Source organism: Spermophilus citellus (genome assembly GCF_964194105.1).
Source record: "Spermophilus citellus genome assembly, chromosome: 12".
NCBI classification, from domain to species: domain Eukaryota; kingdom Metazoa; phylum Chordata; class Mammalia; order Rodentia; family Sciuridae; genus Spermophilus; species Spermophilus citellus.
Genome location: NC_138198.1, coordinates 112,968,507 through 112,982,729, shown reverse-complemented (window position 1 = coordinate 112,982,729; position 14,223 = coordinate 112,968,507). Strand labels below are relative to the sequence as shown.

The window sequence follows — 14,223 nt, the reverse complement described above, 5'->3', positions numbered from 1 at the left end:
ATACTCGGGTTTGCAGTTTTACAATTTGTTCAATATTCAATTTTTCTAGCTCCCTCTGCTTTGCTCTCATACTGTCTGCAGCTGCATGACCACACCCACCTGGTGGAATTGTTAGTTGAATATTTCCCTCTCTTCCACCTGGTGGACATGTGCAGACCTGCAGAGCAGGGAGGAACAGAACCTCTCTCACCCAGAGCAGCGCTAGCCAACACCAACATCAAGCTTACTCTGTGCCAAGCACTGCCCAGGTCCTTTACATGTATTTCTCTAATGGTAATCTACAGGATTACTGCACTATCCCCACTTTACAGATGAGAAAACTGAGGTACCAAAGGTTTAAAATAACTTGACTGTAACCTTTGCAATAGCTAGGAAGAGACAGAGGGAGGATTTCAAACAGGCAACTGGACTGTGGGGTTCTTGCTTTTATCTATGGTGCTATTGTACCTATGTGTATACTCAACACCAATGTGTGGGATTAAACTAGATTTTGCAGAGGGAGTCTTTGTAGTAAATAGTAATAGCAAAAGTCCATGATCCTCCAGTGTCCCTCAGCTTAGTCTTTGGTTTATTTTTGTGGTACTAACGATGGTAGCATGTGCTGAGCAAGTACTCTACCACTGAGCTACGCCTCAGCCATGGTTAAACCGGTTCTGAATGCCAGAAAGAAAAACAGTTCAGTGTAGAAAGGTGGAAGTGAGATTCCTAGAAGAGAGTAGAGAAGCGTCTTTAATTGAGCATTTGAAACAGGCTTTTGGATTCCCATCATGGAAAGCCACGGTACTCTAAACCCATCAAGGCTAATATTCTCATACTCATTGTGAAAGTCTGACTTTGTGGCCTGACCTCTTTGGTGTGTTAAGTCACAAAGTCTTTGATGTTCCCACCTTGGGGAGGTGGGTCCTGTGTGCCCAATTGAGAGTACAGGGCTTATGATGACTTCTGATAGGCTTCTGCCCACCTGTCTTTACTCTTCTCCTAATTTGTCCTCCAATCAAGTCAATCATCTTTGCTTTTCCCATAAATGTGCCAAGGAATTTGGAGGGAAGTGAACTATGTGACTTCTGAGGCTCAATCATAAAGCCACACAGCTCTTACCCTGGAGGCTGGGAGCTTTACTAATCCTAGGAGCCCTCAGCCTTCACGCAAGAAGTGTGACCACACTGAGATCAACAGCAAGAGAGGCCACATGCCAGCATTCTGGTGGACAGTCCCAGCTAAGCCCCTCTTTCTGTAGGCCCACCTGGCCTTCTCATAAGTGAACCCTCCAGCACCTGTTCTCAATCAGGCTGCTGGAATCATTTCTGATCACACAATTAACCCTAGCTGAATTCTCTAAATCATGGTGCAGAGAAGAGCCATCCTCACCACCTCCTGCCCCATAGAACTGGACAGCATCATAAATGCTTGTTGTTTTATGCCATTGAGGTTGGGGTGGTTGGTGATACAATAATAAAAAACTGGAACAAACAGATATCACCTTATGTATTTGGCAGGACTGGATCAGATAATGTAGGCTCACCCTTAACATGTGCCTGGCTGTACTGTCATTTTTTAAGTGCTATCTTGACCCAGTTTTGAGGCCCTGGTGGAGGTAGATCAGTTCCTCTTCTTGAGCAGCTGATTAAGCCCACATTGTCACCACCCCCTTTATTGGGCTCTGACTCTGCCCTGATCACCCAGGGTCAGGTACCAGATGACTAACTGCAGCCCTGAGGCCCCACATTCACTGAGACAAGTCACACTAACCAGTCGTAAGCCTGCTCACCCCTTCGTTCCCAGCCTCCCTGTGGAGATGACACCCCGTAGTTACCTGAGCAGCCCTGTGTGCCAAGCTGTGCCATGGAGAGCCTGAGGGACAAATTCCAACAAGTTCTTCCACTTTCTCTCTCTTGATCGGCATCTGGTCCCTCCGCCACCACCCACAGGCATGTGACTAAACAATGGCAGGCGAGGTATCATTAATCTGGGCTACTCCTTTGCCATTGCCTCCTTCCTTCCATCTCTCCATTTTGTTTCATTAAGAAACAGGCACATTTATGGGAAAGGCAAACAGATAGACTTGACTGGAGGACAAATTAGGAGAAGAGTAAAGGCAGGTGGGCAGAAGCCTATCAGAACCCCCATGGCAGGGTGGGGGCAGGCAGGGAGGTCACAAGCAGATATTCTGTGGGTCTTAATGGACTAGTGACCCTGTCCTGCATGCTATGGTGAGGGACAGATTCCCCATGAAACTTGGTTTCTTCTCATTGTGAATGTCACTCAATCCCGGAGTCACCTGCCCTACACAATAGCATCTTGTTTCGGTGCACACTCACACAAATACAGCATACACATAACCAGGGTGCATAAGCATCCTGTGGTTAAAAACTGAGGGACTTTGGGTGGGTTTCTTCAGTGTGATTTGCATAGCCTCCCACGCAAGTGCCTCTCAAGCCCCAGTGTGCACAAGACTCACCTGGGGGCTCACCTGGGGGCTTACAAAGAGAGAGCCACTGGCTCCAGGGTGTATCTGATAGCACTCTGCACTGGTCTCCAGCTCCAAGGTAATGCCAGTGTGCCTGGTGCCAGACCATATCTAGCAGCAGTGAGGACTTCCACCTCTGACCCCACTATGTCAGAGCCAGGTCCCTAAGAGCCATTTAGGTCAGTTCTCTCTGAAGCAAGGTGGTTCCAGCTTTGAGAAAACTACTACTTCTTAGCCATTGCCCCCTTCCTTCCCTTTAACCCTAGTCAACCCTGCGGTCACTTGAACAAGGGCGATGGGGCTGGCCATCTCCTCTCTTCCCTTCCCCCATCCCAGAGAAAAAGGATGAACTGGACCCCAAGTGTTTGGCTCTGTTTCTGTCTGACCCTGCAGCAGGAGAGGGCCTGCTCTTCCTGGGCCTACCCTCAGCAGCACCCTGCATAAGCAGAAGGCAGGTCTCCCTGGGTGGCTCACACCTGCCAGCTTCTCACAGCTGCCACGCCCAGGCCAGAAGCGTGAATGAACTTAGGTAAATGTCATTGTCTTCTGAGAAGTCCATTCTCTGATGCTTCGTCTACTTCCACCAGGAAAATCTACAGTGGGAAGGGAGTTGAGGAGAGAAGGCATCTTCACTTTTTAAAATCCAAGGAAAGAAAATGCTGAAAATATGGAAAAGCAAACAAGAGCAATGCGAGTGAAGGACAGAGTGATGAGTGTGGCATCTGTCTCCAAAACGATTCTGAGTTTCCTTAATCCCTTGACTTCTGAAGCCTTTACAAGGTTTAAGTTAGCTGTTATGCACGTGTAAGGTTTCCTAGTTCACCCCCACTGTGTGGCCAGGCACGTCTGTAAGAAGGGACACGGGAGAGGATGTGTCTGGACTCTAAGGGAAGAAGGATGGACTGCTAGGTTTACCGATGGGGATCCCCAGCTATACTTACAGGATCAAGGGGCTAGTTCCAACAAGGTTCAGTGAGGAGGGTGGGCCTCAGGAGGTTTGGAGGAACCAATTATAGAAGGAACCAGAGAGAAACCTGAGTGGATTCCATTCAGTGCTCATGAGCATGTTCTGCAGGCTTTCTGATTTTGTCTCCTTGATGTCCGTGCCCTGGTGGCTGAATTTGATTTTGCATTTTCTTAGAGTCCCTGATGGAGCAGTTCTCAAAACTGGTCATGAGGTAAAGCTCTTGTGCTCTTATAAATTGCGAATGAAAATATTTGGGGAACAAATTCAGACACCCTAACCACCTAACCTCAAAGCCTCCTGATGTAATTGCGTGGCCCTGTTCCCATTCTCCACAAAGGTCTTAACTAGTAGATATTTTTCTTGTTTATGTATTTGTGGATTTCTTTTCTGTCTTGCTGGCACACAGGCTCTAACACCGTTTTACACTATTCATTCCTCATTTCTTGTTTTGGCGAATCATAACTATACATAATAGTGGATTAATTGTGACATATTTGTATGTCATATAATATAATTTGGTCAATTCCCTAATAGCTCCCCTTACCCTTCCCTCCTCTCTCCCCTGACCCCCTACCTCCTTCCCAGTCTCCCTGATATTTTGATGAGATCCCCTTTTCTTCCTTTTCTCTTTCACATGAGAGAAAACATATGATCCTTGACTTGCTGAGTCTGGCTTATTTCATTTAATATGATGTTGTCCTGTTCCATCCATTTTCCTGCAAATGACATAATTTCATTCATTTTTTAATATTTATTTTTTAGTTATAGGTGGATACAATGTTTTAATTTTACTTTATGTGGTGCTGAGGATCAAACCCAGTGCCTCGCGCATGCTACATAAACACTCTACCTTTGAGCCACAACCTTAGCCCTCATTCTATTTTTGAGTCATAGAATCATCCCGTGTGTCTTTCAACAGATAAATAGATAAAGAAAAGGTGGCATATATATTCAAAAGAATTCCTTTGTGTATATATGCCACATTTTCTTTATCCATTTATCTGTTGAAAGATACACAAGGCTGATGCCATGACTTAGCTGTTATGAGTTCTGCTGCTATAAACATGGGTATAGATGTACCACTACAGTATGTGGACTTTATTTATTTATTTATTTTAATAAATACCGGGGATTGGTATAGCTGGTTCATGTGGTGTGGTTCCATTTCAGTCTTTTGGGGAGCCTCTATACTGATTTTCACAGTGTTTGTACTAATTAGCAATCTCACCAGCAGTGTATAAGAATTCCTTTTCTCCCCACATCCTCATAAACATTTATTACTTATATATTTTTTTGTTATTGTTGTTGTAAAGTGTTACTATTTTATTTTCTTTTGTTGAATTCACGTTTTACTGGCAGTCCAGATAAACAAGTATATAAAGGAAATACTAAATTTTTCTTTTGGCAGAAGTCAAGATAAACTGCAGATGAAAGTGCTTCAATTTAGCCTGAAGAAATGTTTTGAATCATACAAATTTTAAAGAGGAAAAATAAAGACTGTCCAAAGGGACTCTCCTAGCTTATAACACATTTCCAGAATAATTTTTCAAAAATACTCATTGACTACCTTAAAAATATGTCAATACCATATGGCTTTATGAAATAATTTCTAAAATTTACATTTTTTATTTAAAAAGGATCCAAAGTTTTAAGTAAACTGCTAGCAATATCATTATCTTTACTTATCTCCGAGGGTGGGACATACATACTTTTAGAACAAATAATGATTTTTACAAATCAACAAACAAAAAAAATCACTTAAAATATTTTAAAGGGGAAAAGAGTTTTCACCAAAAGTCATCTTTAAATAGACTGCAACAGATGATAATGTTCCTTTCTATACCATCCAATCCTCAATGAGATGCTTTGGCAGTTTTAAGGCATATCAGTCTCTATGAAGAGACAAGGACATTAATGATGTCCGTGGAGATGGCAATTGCCTTGGTGGCTCAGTCTGAATAGACACAACACTACTGGGCTGGTTCTCCAAATCAGAGGCAAAACTGTCTCTTCTCTTACATCAAGAGTTTGTTCAACTGAAGTTGGCTGGGGCGGGATATTCTCCACAGTCTTATTGGCATTACTCAAGTTGTTGGTAAGCGTGGTGATATCTCACTCCTTGTCCAGGACACCAAATTCATCTTCTATTGTGACTAGGTCTTTAGTTTCAAATGGTTCCAAGGAAGGAGCCCAAAACTCATTTTGTAAAGGGTCTTGAGGAATTATTGTCACATTCCATATCTGCCTTCACTTCAGAATCTTTATCCCTATCACTGTCCATGGAAATAACAACTGGGGAACGTGAAGTATGACCTCCATGATGTTTCTTATGCTTCTTCTCATGTTTCTTCTTTTTCTTTTTATGATGTTGAGTTGTATCAGTAGCTTTCCCTTCGTAAACTATCTCCACACTCAAGCTCCGGGTTCTTCTTTTTCTTTTCTCGGGTTTTGTTTCTCTCTCTGATGATTGGCTGTCTGAAAAACTGTCACTTTCATTTTTGTAATTTCCATCCAATTTTGATGAAGATTTTTGGTAATGACTGTCCTTTACTTTAGAAGCAAATTCGCGAGATGGTTGAGCAACTTCATTAGTGCCCTCCAAATGCTGTGTTGTATATTTTCATTTCCCTCCAGGCTTTTCATTTCTCACCCGGCTGGCCCTGTAGATGTAGTTCTTGACCTATTACTACACAGGCTCCCCGATCTGTGCCTTTCATAATAATAATACTTCCTTTCACTGTGATTATTCTCTTTCCTAGTATTTGTTCTTTCAAAAAAGGACTGAATTCTAAATTCTGGACTTGAAGATTGTCTAGAATGATGGGCTCTGGACAGAGTCCTCCTTCTGTAAGAAGATTCATAACCGTCCCTGTCCTTGTTTCTACTGTAATAGGTATACTCCCACTTATATCTGCTTCCATAATTATTTCTTAAATAATAGCGACCTCTATTTCTGCTGTGATCTTCTTTTGCCATGATCACTGCTTTGAGATCTTGATCTGCTTGTGCTTTCACTACTTTGAGAAAAAGTTTGGCTTCTTCTTGACCAACTGCTATCTCTACTTCTTGATCTCTTTTTGTCTCTTCTTCCTCTAGGTCTGCTATTCTCCCTGCTTCTCGGTCATTTGCTCTCCATTCTTTTCTTCCCATGATGCTTTCTACAGTTCCTCTGGTTGTGCCTGCTTCTACTCTGGGAATGTGAATCTGAACTTCTGGATCTTCCCCTCTTTCTGTGTCTATGGTTATATGAGGAATATACTCTGTCTCCTCTCATAGATGAGCTCAGGTCTCCAGCAGATGACAATGATGCGGATCGTTATTATTTGTATTTTTGATGGCTGCCATTCTAACCGGAGTGATATAAGATCTCAGTGGAGTTTTGATTTGCATTTCCTTTATTGCTAAGGATGTTGAACATTTTTTTCATATATTTGCTGGCTATTTGAATTTCTTCTTTTGAGAAGTGTTTATTTAGTTCGTCTATTGATTGAGTTATTTGCTTTTTCATTGTTGTTTTTTGGTGTTACACTTTTTGAGTTCTTTGCACTAATCCTGTGAGGGGAATAGCTGGCAAAGATTTTCTCCCATTCTGTATGCTCTCTCTTTATGTTCTTGTTTCCTCTGCTATGCAGAGGGTTTTTTAAAATTGGATGTTATACCATTAATTATTTCCTAAACTTTGGGGGTCTATTTAAGAAATTGTTGCTTGTGCCTATATGTTCGTGTGTTGCCTATGTGTTTTCATCTAGGAGCTGCAAAATTTCTGGTCTAATTTCTCTTAGGTCTTTGGTCTATTTTGAGTTGACTTCTGGACAGGGTGAGAGATAGTACCTAGTTTCATTCTTCTACATATGCATATCCAGTTTTCCCAACACCATTTGTTTTAAAAAATGCTGGTTTTCCCCAATTTGTTTTTGGTGCCTTTATGAAGGATCAGATGGCTGTATCTGTGTGGGTTTGTCTCTGTGTCTTCTATTGACCCTCCCAACGCCAGCCCTCCCCCAGGTGGACCTACTGGGACACATAATACTTTGCCTTTACTTGTTTTACTTACTCTTGACTTCATTTATGTATGAACTTCCTCATAGAATCATCCTGAGGAGGTTTGAACCTCATTGCCTGGGCAATCCTGGGTAGTACATGGGCTTTGCCACCTTTAATCAAAACTTAATTCTGCTTGGTGGTTCTTGAATGGTGTCCTTAGTTACCCCTCAGTCCTCCTGTTGGAAGATTGCAAACCTCCCTGCAGTTCAGCCTTTCCCATCTGTGGCTTGTCAGCCTGCATCAACTTACACATTCTTTCTTAACCACACTGTCCAGACTCATTTTATTTTTACTAATTCACCCCAATATTTTCCTTCCTTCGGTATCAACAGATTTCACTTCTGAATAATACTGCCCACTCTGCAACCAGGTGGCATTGAGAGAGGGGAATCTCAGTATTTTGAGCTCTGAAAGTAGAGTTGGAGACAGATGGAAAAGAAACTAAAAAGAAAGCAAAATAGATAATTAGATGATGAGTTGGATCCCAACGCCCCTTGTCCTAACTAAAGTTCTCTAGTTGGGAGAGCAAACAACTCAGAATAGGAGCAGCAGGGGAGGGGAGGAGGTCATTATGAGGATACAGCGTGCCTCTTAGAACCCAACCAAGGGTGAAGCAGACCCCCGGTCCTTCTCCTGAGGGCCTGGAATCTGGTTAGGAACCTCTCCAGCTTGCATTCTCTCTCCCGATGCTTCATTTCTTTCTCTCTCTCCCCCCTTTCCCCCATTTTTTCTGCTCCCCATTGTGGATCAGGCAACAGGCAGCTCTTAGCATCACATGAGCACATGGTGCAGAGACTTCTGTAGGAAACAGAACTTAACCAGCCTCGTTGTCCCCAGTGACAGTCAGAAACAAGTCTCAAGGAAGTAGAGTGAGGCTGGCCAGGTCTCCACAGGCAGGGTGCACCTCTTGTTCAAACCAAAGCTCAAAAGTGGTCTCCGTCTTCCCTTTCCTCTCTTACAGTCACTTCCTTTTCTCTTGATTGTGTTCAGCCTCTTGTTTCTGTCCTCTTTCTCAGGGTACAGGACAGAAGTCCATCTAGACACAGTTGACCCCAGGCAAGGCAGCCATCACCTCCTGGTGACATCCTGAATTTGAGTGTATTTACAGTTTCATTTGTGAAAACGCCAGGGGCCCCAGCTGGCCGTGGCAGGAAGCCCCCCACTCCCTCTCCCTCTGCCTCCTTCTTCCTGAATGTCCTGCCCTGGGCTGGGCAGCCTCTGTTAATACCCTTTAATGAGAGCAATCACTGAGAGGTTCTCCAGGAGTACTTAAGACAGGTTAATGATTGTCCTGCCACGATGTGAGGGCACTCTATGATGAAAGTGGAGCAGATGAAAATGTAAAGCAATCAATGTTTTCCATTTTCTAGTTCATTCATTCATCCCATATCTCAATCTTCCAGCTGAACAGTCGATTCACTGACACCCTGTTTTCTTCGTTTTCCTGCTCTCTTGTTCATACTGTATAATGAAGGAATGAGAGATTGGGAGAGCAAATTAGTGTAATGAACCACTGGCATATAAAACAGGAGAGAAGAGCCTGTGGGCCGAACACAGGAGGAATTAGAACATGACATGAGGTTGGAGAAAAGCAGAAACCCACGTTGGGTTTCATGAGGGAAGGAGAAGGTGGATGTTAGAATTACTAGTAAAAATTAGGTTACTCGGTAAACTCAAGAATGATTTTGTGAAGGTCCTGTATCAGCTATCTATCACCTTATGCTGGTAACCGATAACCACATGCTTCAATGGAATTCAACAATAAGCACTTGCTCAAGCACAAATGTCTGGAGTCAGCAAAGGACCAACTATGAGGTTCTGTGGAACTGCTACTAGCTCCCCGCTCAGGGTCAGCTCACTATCTTCTGATCTTGGCTGGGCTCATCCAGGCACTGAAGTCGAGCTGGCTTGTTCATGCATCTGCTGACATCCAGTTGGCCAAAGCAAGTCACATGACTGAGGCCAGTGGTAAAGTGTTTGGAGGTCACCCCTGCCTTCAGTGCAGTGGGAGGGTGTTCGGACTTACAAGGCAAAGGGTACAACTGTTAATGGCAATCACCCTTGAGGAACATACTTAACAAAGGCTTGAGAGCACCTGCTTCATCAACAGTTAACACCACTCTTAGCCTCTTATTTTTTTTACTCTGGGCTAGGTCTAAGAACATGGTCTTTTTCTATAGCCTTGGTGGGCACAGACATATTGTACAACTGGGGAGTCTGGACTTTAGTATGCAATATGCCAGCAGATTGCAGACAGCAAGAGTAGTGACATTTTCATAGAGATTGAGCATCTTGGTCTATTTTGTGCTGTTATAGGACAAAATGGACCAAGACTGGTGAATTTATTTAAAAAAAATAAGAAATTTATTTCCTCACAGTTCTGGGGGCTATGAAGTCTAATATCAAGATGTTGGCATTTAGCAAGGGCCATCTGGCTGCATCATCTCATGGTAGAAGGCACAAAGGAAAGAGCCCTTTAGAGCAAGAAGGGGCCAAGCTTCCTTATATACAAACACACTCTTGTAATAATGGTAATCTATCCATGAGGGAGAAGGCTTCACCTGATCACCTCTTATAAGTCCCATCTCTTAACATTGAATTAGGGATTAGGTTTCCAACACATGAATTTTTGCAACACTGTCAAACAGTAGCATTATGGATTTACCTTTATAGCTTCATATTGTTGTCTCGGTGTTCCCAATACCCTTCTCTTCAACACTGAGGTGTGTTTTCTCTGGGGACAGGTGAAGTCATGGTGGCAGCCAACCAGTTTTAAGAAAATTAATAATTAACACTGAAACAAATATATTTTCCTCCTTTCGTCTTCAAATGAATAAATTATTCTAAGAATATTAATAAAACACAGTACTAAACAAATCTCTGTGGTTCCTATATTGTACAACCCTAGCTCCCATCTTATCAACAAGACTGAGCCAAATGCTTTTTTAAAATTTTCCATGAATCCTTTCTGGAGGCCATAAGTTTTTATAGGTCAACCTACAAACTGGAGGACTTTAGGATGGCATTAAAATGCCTATAAGCTTCTTTTCTTAACTGTAGGGATCTTTTTCCTTCTCATACTTGTTTTTTTTTAAAACTCGTTTGAAAGTATCTTATTTCCATAGAACATTATTCATCAATAAGAGGAAACACTGTACCAATTCACGAATGAACCTTGAACTCATGGTGCTAAATGAAAGAAACCATTCACAAAAGACCACATGTGGTATGATTCTGCTTATAGGAAACACCTAGTATAAATAAATAAATCTATGGAGCAGAAAATAAAGTATAGTGAGTTTCCTTGGGATAAAAGATGAAGAAATTAGGAGGTAACATCTAAAATGTACAGGTTCCTTTTGGGGGTAATGAAAATGTTCTAAAACTAATGGAGGCACAACTCTATGAACATACTGAAAGCCATGGAATTGTACACCTTAAATTGGTGACTTGAATATAGTTTTTTTAAGCTTGCTTTTCTAACATGCCAGATCAACCAAGGAACCTCTGCAACTTTTTGTATCCTGTGTAACTTTTCAGTCATGTAGATGAAGAAAAAAAAAAGGGGAAAAAGAGTCAAATGGGACATATATATATATATATATATATATATATATATATATATATATATAATTTTTAAAAATCCCTCATGAACTGTTTCCTATGTCAGGAAGGAGTGGTGCTCCATTTTTTTATTTTGAAACTATTATTGCATTCCCACTTGGTAACTTATACCAGTGTCCCAAGTCTGACATCACCCATGATGCTCCCTCCTGTCTGCATTTTGAAATGCTAAGGAGTTGAAGGCCATCAGAAATCTTGTCAGGAAACAGATTCTACAGGGGCTTTGGTATCATTAACAATTTAGAAAAGGCACCTCCCAAGACACGATTGCCCTGCACATACATCTTATTTATCTGCTGTATTCTCACTTCCCTTATTAAAAGACTTACTTGAAAGGAACTTAACATCCCCAAAGCATCTGTGGGCCTCTGCCATTTCTGTTTCTTCACCACTCAACAGTGCAACGACAATTTTATTGGGCTATAATACCTCCAACTGGCTGATCATACTATTGTACCACAAGCTGTAGATTAAATAATTTTTTTACAGTAGTTACCTAAGACCTGCAAATTATTTCAGAGTTCCTCCAGAATAAAAGTGTCGAGGAGTACTGTTGGGAAGCTGAGGGTAGGAGAGTTTGAAAGGGTGAAAGAAATGGCGGAGTTCTGAACGTATAATTTTGGAGCGTGAAAGAGTGTCTGCTGAGAAACATCACAGGACTGCTGGGTGCTGCGAGGGCTCATTTGAGCTTGGAGTTTGTAAATTATAGTGGTATCAGTCTGTGCCACTAAGAGACTGTCCCAACAGTCCTCAGCTACTTGAATGCTAGCAGATAATTGGGTTCATCCAAGGTTGGCAAGCATTGAAAAGACGGAGGAACCAGAGAGTTTGAGCTACTGAAAAGGAGGTTATTGAAATGATGTGCCATGGCAGTCTTTTCTTTTTTAACAAAGGAGAAAAGAGGCAAAACTCAAAAGCCAAGTCTGACGCTTAGAAGACATTCGCTACCTTCCCTGAGCCCTGAGCCTCTGAAGCCAGTTCTGTGACAATGCAGGCAGAATCAGTTCTTTCTGGTCCAGCACTGGAGTAAGTGGGCACAGGGCTGCCCTCCTCTTCACTCGACAGGTGACTGCACCCTACATCAGAGCTCAGGGCTGAAGGTGAGTGGCAGGAGGTATGGGCTGGTTGGCTGATCAGCCTCCATCCAATGTGAACAATCCTGATGCAGCCATATCACAAGACGCTGGCCTCTGGAGTTATCAGCGCAGCTCTGAGAGGTGAGCAGCCAGAGCTATATTCAGAGTAAGTGTAGAGGGACCCAAGCAGAATCTCAGGGTCTCTCCAGCAGGCTTGGCCTGAAAGCAGAGTCTTCAGGTAGGAAAAGGATTGGCAGTGGTCCGATATGGCCCTCTCAGAAGAACTCTCACCTGAGGTAGTCAGTGCCATCCTGCAAATATTTCTGACTCATACTCCAGGCACATGGCAAAATTGTACTTCCCACTCTGCTAAAGCTATATGTAGCCACATGACTTGCTCAAGCCAAAAAACCAATGGGAATACCTGTGTCACTTCTGAGTAGGAGATTTAAGAGAGTGTCAATTCATGATATCTTCTCTTTCTCTCTGCAATTGGATATGTTAAAGATAGTGGCTTTCCTATAAGCCTGCATCACAGAGTGGAGGGAAGGATAAAGTTCCTTATCCACGGGGAACATGTAGTATGAAGAAGAAATAAGCCTTCATTACCATAGCATAATCAAGAAATAGCCCTTTGTTACTGCAGCACGACGTAGCTCAACCTGACTAATACATCATCTGATTTAACATTGCCCAAGACTTGTGCAGTGAAAAATAAAAAGGAATCTTAAAGAGAGAGAGAGAGAGAGAGAGAGAGAGAGAGAGAGAGAGAGAGAGAGAGAGAGACTCTAGACTGAGCAATTTAGAGACAAAAGAATCTTATTGCCAACAATCTGGAGACTGAAACCTATATCCTTGGATGGCAGAAGGGGCAAACAAGCTTCCTCAGGCCTACTTTATAAGGGAATTGCTGCCCTTAATCACCTCTCTATAGACACAAACTCTTAATATTTCACTGGAGATTAGGTTTTAAAATATGAATTTTTTTCGGGGGGGGGGACACAAACATTTAGACCAAAGCAGAAGGAAACTACCATTTATAGATCACTTCTTTTGTGCTTTTTCTGCTTCTCAAGGCTGTGTGTCTCTGCTCTCATGAATCATGGGCTGAGTTCAGAGTTTGATCCTCAGAGGGTTGAGCTAGTCTCCTTGTTCCCATGTGGGCAGAGGTGAGGGGGTGTCTCCTGTTGGCTGCAGGGAAAGGCTGTCTTTTAGGGAATTTTCTCAGCATCACTTGTGGGCAGGTATTCTCAGTGGGGTGAAAGAGGGCAGCTGCTGAAAGATGGGGGCTGCAGGGAAGAGGGGGCTGAGTCTCTTCAGTGAATTAGTGAACTTTGTCCTAAAAGAAAAGAGAGCAGAGGCTGGGGCTGGGGATGGGGCCGTAGCTCAGAGGTAGAGCTCTTGCCTCACACTGTGAGGCACTGGGTTCGATCCTCAGCACCACATAAAATAAATAAAGATATTGTGTTCATCTATAACTGAAAATATCAAAAAGAAAAAAAAAGAGCAGACAAAGGTGTGGGCATGACAGTGAATTGCTGTCACGCAGTTCACTAATTCTGCATGTGAATTAAGCAGAGCAGGGCAAAAAAAAAAAAGGAAGAACTGGAAGGCAGTCAAGGGGGGAGTTTCTGGAGCAGAAAGGAGACCCTGCCCCTCTTGTGGGCAGAGCCAGAGTTCGAGGCTTCACATGAGGCAGTGCATCGTGCCCACAAGATGTCCAAATTGATTCATTCAACACCTATTTATTATTCACCTATTCTGTGCCAGACACTTCTCTAGATGCTTAGAAAAAAAATAGCAACCAAAACACAATAATCCCTGCCCTCTTGAACTTACATCCTAGTGGGGAGTGTCAGGTATTCAACCAAACAATAGGTTAAAAAAAATGTCTTATTGCAGCTACTGCTGCCGAGAAAATACAGCAGGTGGGATTGGGGCAGCATCAAATAGGAGCACTGCCAGGAAAGACGTCCCTGAGGTGCGTGGCTCGTGACACAGCAGAGGGGACAGCGTGTTCCCAAGCCCTGAAAGAGCAGCATGCT

At 42.8% G+C, this 14,223-nt stretch overlaps 1 pseudogene across 1 annotated transcript; it reads right to left on the bottom strand.

The window, feature by feature from the left end:
* Positions 1–5,224: 5,224 nt before the first annotated feature.
* On the bottom strand, positions 5,225–6,744 carry LOC308631747 (E3 ubiquitin-protein ligase Topors-like; annotated as a pseudogene). Its single transcript has one exon. The product of its transcript is annotated as an E3 ubiquitin-protein ligase Topors-like (transcript).
* Between the last annotated feature and the right edge of the window lie 7,479 nt (positions 6,745–14,223).